Source organism: Camelus ferus, chromosome 24 (assembly GCF_009834535.1).
Source record: "Camelus ferus isolate YT-003-E chromosome 24, BCGSAC_Cfer_1.0, whole genome shotgun sequence".
NCBI classification, from domain to species: Eukaryota; Metazoa; Chordata; class Mammalia; order Artiodactyla; family Camelidae; genus Camelus; species Camelus ferus.
Window position 1 is genome coordinate 13,159,922 of NC_045719.1, and position 12,727 is coordinate 13,172,648.

Consider the following 12,727-nt stretch of genomic DNA (forward strand, 5'->3'; position numbering starts at 1 on the left):
ATGAGTTGCACAGAAACACATTCAGAAAAGGAAGTAGACATGGGTCTTTCCCCCAGATACAATACCAGCAATAGCAGGAAGAAGAATAAACCATTAATAATAAAATAATACATCCCACTATCCTATCATTTTGTGGTTTAAGAATTTGTGTTAAGTACTTTACTACTTAGTGTCAAGAAACACCACGCATGTGATCACGCGTGCCATTTAAATACTGTGTGCACAAGTTTCTACATTTGTTAAATGAGTTTAATTTCCATACAATGTTACTTTGAGAAATAAATCAATATGTGAAAGGTTGTATTAGGTAGACATTAACAGTCCCGTTTTACATAGAACAAAGTTGAGGTTCAGAGTTATTCTGGGATACCTCAGTGACAATTAGGCTAGAACTCTAGTCTTTTCTAATATATTACATTGCCTCTAGATGCTAAGAGGGCTTGAGTTTCTCCCAAGCTGGGGAATCTAGAAACCTGGGCATATTCTCAGAAAAATGTGATTTTTAAAGGGATTCAGTGATTACTCAAAGCTTACCAGTTGAACAGATTATGTTTTATCTTTACATATCTTATTGTATCTAATGTTATGGTGTGCATAGAGTTAAAATAAATGCCTTTAATTACATATTGCATTAAATACATCACGTTTAGGAGCTCTGACAATTAGCTAGTACACTGAATTATTTTGCCCTGTGGACATTTTGTAATGTTTTTGAGAAGGGATTTAATTGTTACTTTAAAATATGATTTTAGTGGTACTGTCTCAGAGGCAACTAATTGAGGCAAATAGACAGTCTGGATGAATTAGATAAACTAGTTCCATCTTCAGTAGATTTTTTGTTGTTGTTTTCATTTTGTTATTTTACTTTGACATGTGGATAAGTCACTCCATGACTTGATGATTCTTTAAATACTCTATCTGAAGCATATGGAGTTCAGTTTTAAACTATGGGACAGAGGATAAAAAGAACACTGTTTTAAAATTTATTATGATTATATTGAATTTTAATAGCTCATTTAACTCAGGATAATTTGCTTCTTAGATTACTAGATAATGGTTTTGAGGATGAAGCAGTATTTTATTCATTTTTGTATCCCGTCCTTTGCATCATGCCCAGTAAATGGAAGAATGAGTAAATGAGTGAATGGATAAGAGAATGATATGCCATTAAAATACTCCCACCTTGGGTTATTAAGTGCTGCTTCAAACACTGGATGTGTAAGGAAAGCACACTCCCCTCTTGTTCTCACCCTGCAGTTTTCTAGGCATTATTAGATGAGCAGCCTGCTGTGCTTCTGAAAAAGCAGTCTTAAGTCTACCATGATTATGCTATGTTCCAGAATCAGAGACTGCTATAGATTGAATCTGTCCCCCCGCCCCAAATTCATATGTTGAAACCTGATCCCCAGTATGATGGTATTTGAAGGCGGGTCTGTTGGGAGGGAATTGGATTATAAGAGTGGAGCCTTCCTGGAAGGTATTATTGGATTAGATTAGAGTTTAGATTAGCGACCTCACCCCTTCTGCCATGTGAGGTGACAGTAAGAACACTTTCATCTATGACCCAGGGAGCAAGACCTCACCTGACGCTATATCTGCTGGTGACTTGATTTTGGATTTTCCCATCTCTGGAATTATGAGAAACAGATTGCTGTTGGAAAAGGCATCCACTCTATGGTATTCTGTTATAGCAGCCTGAAGTGACTAAGGCAGAGACCTAGCTTCTCCCATCACCAAAAGGAATACGCTCCTTTCTCTTACGAATTTTGTGTGCACTGGGGACCCTTCCTTTACTGTAATGATTGGACATGAATATGAACTTCATGCACTAAAAATTGGTTGTGGAGATGAATTGTCTGTACTGAGAGCAAGAAATCTAACATTTTTGCTTTACTTTCGATATTCACAAAGAAAGGTCAAAGGAAAACTTAAAATAATAGAACTGTTTTCTAAATTGAATACCTAAAATAATTTACAATAAATTGATAGGAATTGTATTGAATCTGAAGATGGCTTTGCATAGTATGGACATTATAACAATATTAATTCTTCTGATCTATGAACATTTCCATTTATTTCTGGCTTCTTCAGTTCCTTTTCAAGGTCTTACAGTTTTCATTACAGATCTTTCCCCTCCTTAGTTAAATTTATTCCTAAGTATTTTATTGTTTTTAATGCTATTGTAAATGGATTTTTTTTTTTTTGCTCTTTAAGAGATTTTGTTGTTAGTGTATAAAAATGCAACTGATTTTTGTATATTGATTTCGTATCTTGCCACTTTACTGAATTTGTATATTCTAACAGTTTTCTTGGTGGAAGCTTTATGGTTCTCTCTATATAAGGTCTCACATCTGCAAACAAAGAATTAAAAAATTCTTCCTTCCCAATTTGGATATCATTTATTTATTTATTTTCTCTTGCTCAATAGCTCTGGCTAGGACTTTTCAATACTGTGTTGAATAGAAGTGGTAGGACTGGGCATCCTTGTCTTATTTCCTAGTCTTAGAGGGAACGTTTTCAAGCTTTCACAGTTGATATGATGTTAGGTATCAGCTTATCATATATGGCCTTTACCACGTTGAGGGCTAGTCCTTCTATATCCAGTGTGCTGAGCATTTTTGTCATAAAAGATTGCTACATTTTGTTAAATGCTTTTCCTGTATTCATTGTGGTGATTATATGATTTTTATCTTTAATTTTATTAATGTGATACATTACATTTAGTGATCTATGTATGTTGAACTATCCTTGCATCCCAGGGATGAATCCCACTTGATCATGGTGTGTGATCCTTTTAATGTGATGCTGAATTTGGTTTGCTAGTATTTTATTGAGAAATTTTGCATCTATATTCATCAGGGATATTGGCCTGTAGTTTTCTTTTCTTGTAGTGCTCTTATTTCACATTGGTGTCAAGGTAATACCGACCATGTAAAATGAGTTTGGGAGTGTTCAATCCTCTTCAATTTTTTGGAAGAGTTTGAGAAGGATTGGCATTAATTCATCCTTAAATGTTTGGTAGAATTCACCACTGAAGCCATCTGGTCCTTGGATTTTCTTTGTTGAAAAGTTTTTGATCATCAGTTCAATATCCTTACTTGTTACTGGTCTATTCAAATGTTCCATTTCTTCATGATTCAGTCTTGGTAGGTTGTATGTTTAGGGGAATTTATTCATGTCTTCTAGGTTATCCATATTGTTGGCATATAATTGTTCATAGTAGTGTCTTATAATTTTTTAGATTTCTGTGCTGTCAGTTGTAATATGTGTTTTTACATTTATAATTTTGTTTACTTAAGCCAGCTCTTTTTTCTTGGCATTAGTCTAGCCAAAGGTTTATCAATTTTGTTTATCTTTTCAAAGAACCAACTCTTAGTTTTGTTAATCTTTTCTATTGTTTTTCTATTCTCTATTTTATTTATTTCTGTTGTAATGTTTATTATTTCCTTTTTTTTTCAGATAACTTTGGGCTTAATTTGATCTTCTTCTAATTCCTGGAGGTGTGGTATTAGGTTGTTTATTTGAGATCTGTTCTTTTTTCTATTTTTTAAATGTGTTTATAGGTGTAAACTTTCCTCTTAGAACTTCTTTTGCTGCATATAATTGGATTTAAAAATTTTTTTTCAGTCATACTATGTATTTTAATCCATTTATATTTAAATGATTATTGGTAGGTAAGGACTTACTATTGCCATTTTATTTATTGTTTAATGACTGTTTTATAGATCTTTTTTTCCTGGGGGCCCAAATCAGGCAGAATTACCATCCAAACTCCCTGGCTAGACAGAGTCACTCTGTTTTGCAGAAGGGCAGAGACACTGGCTGGTATCTCTGCTCAGGGTGCTGGCAAGAATGCATTCTGTTCTGCTAAGATCTGATCCCTGGTTGCTGTAAGCCCCACCCTGTCCCTTGATCTTAATTGCAAAGGTTCTTTAAACTATTAAATAATGGCCTTAATCTCTGCTTTTTTGACAGTAAAACTGTTTGTGAAAAAAGACCACATTGTGTAGATTGGGTAATAAATTTATAATGACTTCATTTAGAGTCTTTCTGGGATTGGTTCTAATTTCAAAAATAGATTCTGATTTAAGACTCAGAAGTATAGCTAGAAAAATTAATATTACTTCTCTCTTTTAATTAATTCATTTGAAGAAAACCTGGTAGGATGATCTGAGCTGACAGTGTCATGTGTCACTCTTCCTTTTTAGTGGAAGATACACAATTTACAAACACTCTTTCCAGGAGGATAAGAAAGTTTCCCATGGAGGAATGGCCTTGTAATTTGAGAGCCAAAATGAGACAGGAGGGAAGGGGACAGGGCACAGCCACTCAAGGAATGACAGCAATTTAACAACAAAATGGTGGAAGATTCAACTCCTAATTGGCCTTGAGAATTAAGAGGTTTGACTTCTGGTAGACCTTGAGCTTCATTATATGCTCATTCTAACTGCGTCATAAATAACATGCCCGCAGGCACCATGACAGTCCCAAGGCTAACTGCAAAAGGCCAAAGAGTGGGCGGTGGCCCAATTCCTGGGAATCCCAGCCCCTTCCCCAGGGCAGTTGGAATGGTCTCACCTGTAGGCTGTGAAGCTACTGAGCTCATAAAAACTGGCAACACCATGCCTAGCGGCCTTTTTCACTCCCTCCTCTTTGGAGACAGCCGGCACTATGTCTATGGAGTGTGTACCTACTTTTACTTCAACCTGAGCACCCAACTCCCACACCTCTTTCCTTGCCTTTCTCTTCTTACACTCTATGCAGTATTTATCTCTCTAAATAAATCTACCTTTACTCAACTGTGGTTCACACTTGAATTCTTTCCTGCTCGAAGCCAAGGACCCACACTTGGCAGGGCACGTCCCAGGGGCTCAACCTGGGACACAGCCCTCCTCACGCCCCATGTCCATTTTCCTGCATCAGAAATAACAAGCAGATGTCACAAGCATTAAACAAAAATTCCCTGAATATTTTATTTTCCCACTTACAATTTAATTTGTCATTGTAACTATGACAAATATTATTATTTATTTCTTTTTGTACAAAATGTGATAATGATGCTTAGTAGCAGAACAAAAACTTATCAGTAGTAGATAAGAGTATTATCAGCATGGTTTTCAATCGTATCAGTAAATGATTCAGTGTAATTGGGTCCCAGGGCGTGTCTAACCAAGCCGAACGTCTAGAGAACACACAGGAGTTGTAAAAAGATTAGATCTTCTATTTTCTCTGTCACTGTAATTCTGTGTTTCTATTCAGTGCCTCTTGGTATACATATGAGAGAATGAATCCCAGATACAATTTCTGTGTCTCCTCAGATACGTTATTTTGGCGATCTGTGTTTGATCGGACTGCTGTAGTCCTGGTTACTGCTTACGTTCTACAGACTGTCTCATCCTGCAGCTCGGCTAACGTGACTGCAATAGATCAATTGATTTAGTCACTGCACAAAGTTTTACAAGATAGGAAGGCCAATAATCGTTCCAAAAATCCCTGCAATCTAAGGGAAAAAAAGCTTTTATTTAGGAAAAAAAAAAGAGTCAACTCTTATCAACCACCAACCATGCACTATAATTTTAAACAGCTTTTCAGCCGAGTTTTTCTTTTCTGCCCAGTGACTGGTTTACAGTGTCGCTCGGCCTGTGGACCAAAGACTCGATTAGCCGTGTGGGGCAAGTCCTCTTAGAACACTGCACAGTTGCACTTCAGTGCTTCCATTTTGACATATCCTGTGAAGGGTTACACAAAGTCATCTGAAGAGGTTAATGATGAAGGAGGATAAGGAGGAGGCGAGGAAAAAGGCTGTGCAAGAAGTCGAAAACTGTAACAAAGAAATGGCAGCTTAACGTGGTAGGTCTGAGTATTCGAACGGGGATGACGGTGGTGAAATTGGACAGCAGTTACATCAATTTGGTTGTCAATTGCTAAAATGTCAATTATAGCCATTTTAGTGGCCGGGCAGTAGATTCTGCTTATGCATTTCCAAGTGACAGTTACAGGTGAAAAAATATATTCTTCTCTTATATATGTATATCAAGGGTTTTCCTTGTATGAAGAGAAATTAAATCAGAGGATTAGTTGTACTGAAGAACTGCTGTTTTGGAAGCATCTTTTGGCAGCTGCTCATTGCACCAAGAGGTTGCATGGTGTCAATTTTACAAGTGAACGTTCATTCTTATCTCAGCCATGTCTGAGAAGTTCCTATTCTACAGTTTCTAATTTTCTTCATCTTCAATTGTAAAACTTATTTTGATTTTCTTTTTTCTATCCTTCTTCCCTTGCTTGCCACTCTCTCCCTAGCCCCCTTTTCACTTCCTTCCTTTCTCCTCTCTCTTTCTTACTCCTTTTTCCTTTTCTTCTTCCTTTGTAGAAAAGTAAAATTGAATAAAGAAGACGATTCTTCTTAGGAACTTAGCATGGTTTGCCTGACTATAACTGAGAAAGTTTATTATTTGAATAATTCTCCACAGATATTAGTAACTACAAACAAGATAATATACTGCAGTTTTGTTTCAATTGTAGATACATCCCTCAATTATCAGAATTAAAAAAAAAAAAGTTTTAATGCCTAAACAGTTCATGACTTTGCCATAGCCTTGCTGTGGCCTTGCTAAAAGTCTTGAAAGCTTTACCAGAGCTTAAAGATAAGTACTACCTTAAGTACTTACCTTATTTAATTATTTGGCTTCTACCTACCTGCAGTGACTCCCCCATATGTTCTGAGCGGGAACCTCATTATTCATTTTGCACATCAAACCAGACAAGTTCTTCTTGGATACCATGCCACTTTTGAATCGATATTTTCTCCTACCCACTTCTCTGCCTGGGAAACTTCTGTTCATTTGTAAGACTCAGTTAAAGGGATAACCTTACTTCTCTGCCCAGGAAGAAGAGCTTCTACCTTAACCCTGGCAGAGGTCTGGGATTTGCCTGTATTCTAGAGTTATCACTGCACAGATTATGCAGTCAAAACTCTTGGAGGGCATGCATTGGTCTTGCTCGTCTTTTTATTCTTAAGGTTTGAATATTCCAGTGATGGGCGTTTGGAAGAGGGTTAATAAAGTGAATGTTGAGTGACTCCAATAATAAATAATAACAACTGTTGTAATAATAAAAATTTATAGAGCACTTACTATCTATTGGGAACTGCTCAGAGCACTTTAAATATTTTAATTTATTAAATTTAATCATTGCAATGGCCATATGTGATATTTCTCTTATTTTACAGATAATAAAATTGATAAATTCAACAGAGATGTTATATCATTTCCCTAAGGTCATACTGCCAGTGGGAAATACCCAGCATTTGAATCCAGGTAGACTGCTCTCAGAATCCAGATTTGTAATCTGAAGAGCATTCAGTATCTCCCTTTCTACAGGATTAGCAGCAAAAGAGTCCCCTTCATTTTAAGGGCCGTGCATAGATTTTCAGATACTCATCTTTCACATCCCCAAAGCCACTCTGATTTTGAAATATTTGTCATTCTGCCAGCACACTGTTCTATCAAGCCATTACGTGTCTGATTTTCTCTGCTTGGAAGGCTGTCCACCCCAATCCTTGCTTTCATCTGACCAGGAAAAGCATTGCCGTCTTGTGAGAAACCTCAACCACCACTGGTCCTTTGAAGACCTCCTTGTCAGTTCCTCCCTGAGATTTTCATTGCTGAGTGCCACAGGGCATGTAGAAATAAATGCTGGTTCAATGAAGGCAGATATTAAGAACTACCACTCTTCATTGCTATAGGCATAAACAAAAATATTAGTGTTTGTATTTGAAGAGACAAAACTGGTACTGAGATGCAATAAACCAAAAAAAAACCAAACAAACCAAAAAACAAAACAATCTTGTTTTGGGCTAAACTGCAAGTTCCAATTGATTCCCTTTGTTACCTTTGGCTGAATCTATTGAAAATACAAATTTGTATAACAAGCATGGTATAGTAGCAATAAAGATCAAGTTGTCAACATCTGGTTTCCGATCCAAATAGTTTGTGAGATTAATGCTACTGCCTCTAGGTTCTGCATTGCTAACTCCACGGAATGAAGTGTCGTGAGCGGCAGTGTGTACTTTATGACTTAATTTGTGGCCTGTCTTTGGGTGGGACAGAGAATCGATGTCCTTCTATTAGTATCCATATTTTGTGTTATGAAATCCATTCCTGAACAGTCTGGTCATTGATGAACACTTCATGTGAAACGGCTGGTCACGGGATAAAGAAAGCTGGGCACCAGGGATGAAAAAAACTAATGTCAATGTGAGGGCAGTTAAAGGTTATATCAAGATATTTTGCAGTCCACACAGAGAGGAAAGTAAGATGGTACTCTCATTTTTAAGGACAGGGAAAAGGTGAAATGAACTGTAAATAAAACAAGACAAAATAAACAAAGTAAAGAATAAAACAGATAAATCAACTTCCTTTCACCAGATGATACAACTTAAGGTTTCACTCAGCCATGCATACCTCTTCACTGTCAGCTTTTTTCTCCCCACAATTCTTTTGGGAATGGAAATTGGCATCTTGCAATGGTGGCATTTCTGACTAACTGAAACTCTTCTGTCACTGGATTCTGGGAGAAGGAAGAACTGTGCTGGTGCTGATGGATGTGTATGTGCTGTTTCTGGAGCCATTTAACGGTCAGAGCATAAACTGTGTCAATTTCCTTTTAGTGTCTGGAATTCAACATGGAGCTTGTCCAATGGCAGGAGAAAATCACGCCATTGTAGTGCCATTGACCACGCACCAGTCTCTGCTTTGGAGTACACTTAGTCGTGTAGATGTAGTGCAGAATAGTCAAAAGAGTGTGAATTTTCGAGTCAGACTGCTGTGTTTCAGTTCTGAAACTGTGATCACCTAGTTTTATGAATTTGAGCACACTGTGTAATCTCTTTGAACAACAGCTTTCTTACCTATAAATGCAAAAGAGGTTAATTTTCTGATCAAACAAAATGATATAAGTATAAAACCTGGCTTATAAAATGCATATAATTTCATAAATATTTTACTGATACAAACAAAAAACCAGACCCTGTAACTGTTTTCTTTAGAAACTAAGAAGATTTGATGAAACTTCTTTGCATCATGAGGTCAGCTACCTAAACTATTAGATTAAAAAGAAACAACTAAAATTGCTCATAATGTTAATTTAAGATAAACAGAAACTTAGCACAATTTCTTAAGTAAAGAAAAAAGTGAATTTATATTCATCAGGGAAAAAAGAAAAGAAAAAAATGAGAAAAATTATATTCCAGACAAAGTTATTGTTTCTACTAAGGGTTCCCAAATAGTCAAATATCTACAAAAGTTAAGAATTTTACATGATTAATATGAAAAAACACTTTCTTTCAGTACTAGTGCTGCTGTGTTTTATTATATGTCATTTATTGTAACAGTGAATCAACTAGTTCTAAAAATTAGAATTGAACTAATTCTAAAAATTTTCCCTCTTGCTGTAAATTTGTAGCAGAGTGCTCTCTTTTTCCTCCCAGCTTTTAAGAACCCTATTTCTCATTTGTTGTTCTTCATTTTAACATTTATTGATTTGTTGGGGTTATAGAATGCTGTCCTTTAATTTATACCATGAGGCAGTGATGGGCACAGCCAACGAGAATCTTGCAAAAGACTATTGTTAGTTGAGCAAAGGTCACTATGTAAGAGACGAGTCTGAGAGCTTGGATTATTTAAGACAAGGGTAGGTATTCTGATGTTAATACGGAAGCTGCAGAACAGAAACCAAAGCTGTACCTATGTTGCCAAAACTAATAACACAAACCCAGTGCTGGTGCTGGCTTCCTTGGAAAGGTGACTGTTTGATTTCTCAAGTCAGTGTCCATTTCCTGTAAATGTACTTATCGTAGACAAATTTACTCTTACCATGACTGCTGTTTGGTAAGTATCACCACCACTAACATTCATAGTGGTGGTGATACAGATGCATTTCAAACTCAACTTGCTAGATACTTTATAGCTAAATTATATCCAGATCTTTCATATGTAATGATTCTTGAAATAACACCAAAGTGGTTTCTACTGCAGACACTACACACCTCTGTGTAACCAAGCAGGGGGACTTGTTGCCTGCAGTGTAACGGGAAGACTAGGTACTGAGGCAAAGGTCTTTTGCAAAGAGAAAAGGTCTTATTGTAGGGCTGCCAAGCCAGGAGACAGGAGGCGAAGCTTAGATTTGTCTCCCCCACGTGGGGTTTGGTCGAACATCTATCAGGGGAGAGAGTGTTGGCTTGCAGAAGCACTGGCCGGGCAGGTTCTGATTGGAGGGTTTTGGAACTGGCAACTTGGGTTCACTGTTCTGTAAAGTTCCTCTTTTTCCCTGCTTTCCTATTGAGTAGTTTGCCTTTTTACTTATTGATGTGCACATTTATTCTGGCCATTAATTTTAATTTGCTACGTGTTATGTGAATATGTGTGTCAGACAGATAGCTGCATGTAAAAACTGGTAGAAACCATGCAAGAAATTGTGAGACCTTAACTTTAAGATGGTGAGTAGCCTTGGAAAGGAAGGAAGGGAATGAGTTGAGGGAGGGTGTGTATATCAATGGTTTAACATTTTATTTGTTAAAAATTTTCAAGTAAATACGGCAAAATGGTAAGACCTATTTAATCCTGTGCCAGGGCTCAGGTTCCTCAGGGAGGAGGGTCCCAGTGGCCTGAAGTAAGCTCAGATTGGCATGGGTTCTGGTCAAGCACGGAGGGGGCTGGAATGGGATGTAGAAGGTGGGGAATGAAAACCGCTTCCAAACTAGAGACCAGCTACAGCAGCACAGGCTGTAGTTCATTTTACTGACCTTCCTTTTTATAGTTTTCCCTGGACAAGAAACCAATCAAAATCCCGGAGGAGCTGCTCCCAGTTGGGGTGAAGTTACCATGAAGCAGGCGAATCCAAGCATCACAGGAGGTAGGTTGTCACTGATGTGGTTCACCATCTGGGTCTTTCAGGACGGGGGTGCTCCCTCCCTTGATTGCTGGGAAGGTTGGCTCCTGATAGCTCACAGCTGCACGGAAATTGTTCTCTATAAAAGGAAGCTTCCTCACCCAAGTTTGGACCCCCTCCCGAGAGAGCTGGCAACCAGGGATGATACAGTGTAGGAATACAAAGTCCTGAGTCCCTCCCCCCAATTTGAGATTCTCTGGAGGGCCGCCCCAGCTTCCGAGCTCCCTGCAGGAAAGGCTGAGGCCGTTATTGCCACTGCAACACCATCTAACCTTAAAATTGTGCCCACCCTTGCTTCTCGTTCCCTCCAGATTAGTGTGCATGAGAGCGCTCTTCAGTCGGCTGAACCTCAGGTTCTCAGATTCTGTTCCCAGGGAGCCATATCTATGACGAGGCTCTAAACTTTAGAAGATAAAGATGGAGGGAAATTATTTTTTGTTTACATTTATGTTGTCAGCCTAATTCAGTGGGTAGGGAAAGAGATGAGAATTCAGGGTAGAATGTTTTGATGAGTAAGTCAGTGCTTTGGAGCACAGTATGCTTGTACTGACTTCTGAAGAATCTGGGCAAAAAAAAAAAAGGACAAAGAAGGGCTCAGAAACCTTGAGATAGATCTCCATTTATGAAATTCATGAAGGATTGGTCTATTTTCATACATTCTGAGATTTATGCAATATACTAGTTCCTTTTTCCCATCTATTCACTTATTCAACCTCTGTTAAACTATTCTTTTATGACAGGAACCAGGGGGAAAACTTTGTGTAGAGAAAAGATAAAAGCAAAGCCAGGAAATTATTTCGTTGGCTACAGGTTAAGCAGTTGGCTTTTTTTGGAAAAGCCTCGCTGGCTGTTTATGATTGGTTGCCTTAGATTTGGGTTTCTCAGCCTTGAGGATTCACAGGCTCTGGTTTTGGTTGTCACATAGGCTTTGCTAAGGCATTAGCACCACCTCGGTCTAATGGCCTCCTTGTTTAATTAATTTAACTGCAGGAATTAATCAAATCCTGCCAATTCTAAACCCAGATCTCAATACCCTGCAGCCTCCTCATAAAAAGGTGAACTGGTGAGCAAATTAAATAATGGTCTGGGTCTTCTGTGAAAACGTTAGGTCTGAAAAATTTTGGTTTAGTAACTGGATCATATAATATTAACTCTGACATGGCTTTATCAGTACAAATAAGAAATCTACTCTTGATTTTGTTGGTTTTTTTGTTTTTTTAAAGGAATAATGCAATGGGATGATTCTGGAGATAGTATTCTGTGCATTCTACCTGCTTCCAATAAAGAATCCAGGTTTTTTGTGTATCCGTGGCTGAAAGGATTTTTGTTATTAGGCTAAAACACAAGTTGCTCCCAAACACCCTGTTTCCTAAACTCTGTCTCCTGGAATATCTGATTCCTAAACGAGACAGTGGGGGATCTCTCTACATGAGGGAAAGCCCTTGTGCCTGTCCCCCGCCAGATTCCTCCCAGCGAATGCCATATCCTAGCTCGAAACTTGTATTTTACTCAATAAAATGGCAGTTTCTAAGGAGTTAATATTTTGAAAGAAAGAAAAAAAAATGAGAATAAAAGCAGTTTCTAATAGAAAGTATTTGCCAAAATAAGTCCCATTGTAAAGTGTAAAGATTAATGTATTAATCAGAGCTTTGTGAACTCTCACATTAAGCAGCTTTGTTATGCTAATTCCCTTGTAAATGAAGAATGGAGTGATTCTCCCATTACTGAGTATCATTCTTAAAGGCCTGATTTAGAATAATAAAGACGTCCTTATGCTTGT

The 12,727-nt window shown here is 37.7% G+C and overlaps 1 long non-coding RNA gene across 1 annotated transcript; it reads right to left on the reverse strand.

The window, feature by feature from the left end:
* Nucleotides 1-2,103: 2,103 nt before the first annotated feature.
* LOC116659546 lies at nt 2,104-8,368 on the reverse strand. Its single transcript, XR_004314906.1, has 3 exons — nt 8,359-8,368; nt 6,313-6,315; nt 2,104-2,297 (listed from the first exon to the last, which is right to left on the reverse strand). It is a non-coding gene; the product is annotated as an uncharacterized LOC116659546 (long non-coding RNA).
* Between the last annotated feature and the right edge of the window lie 4,359 nt (nt 8,369-12,727).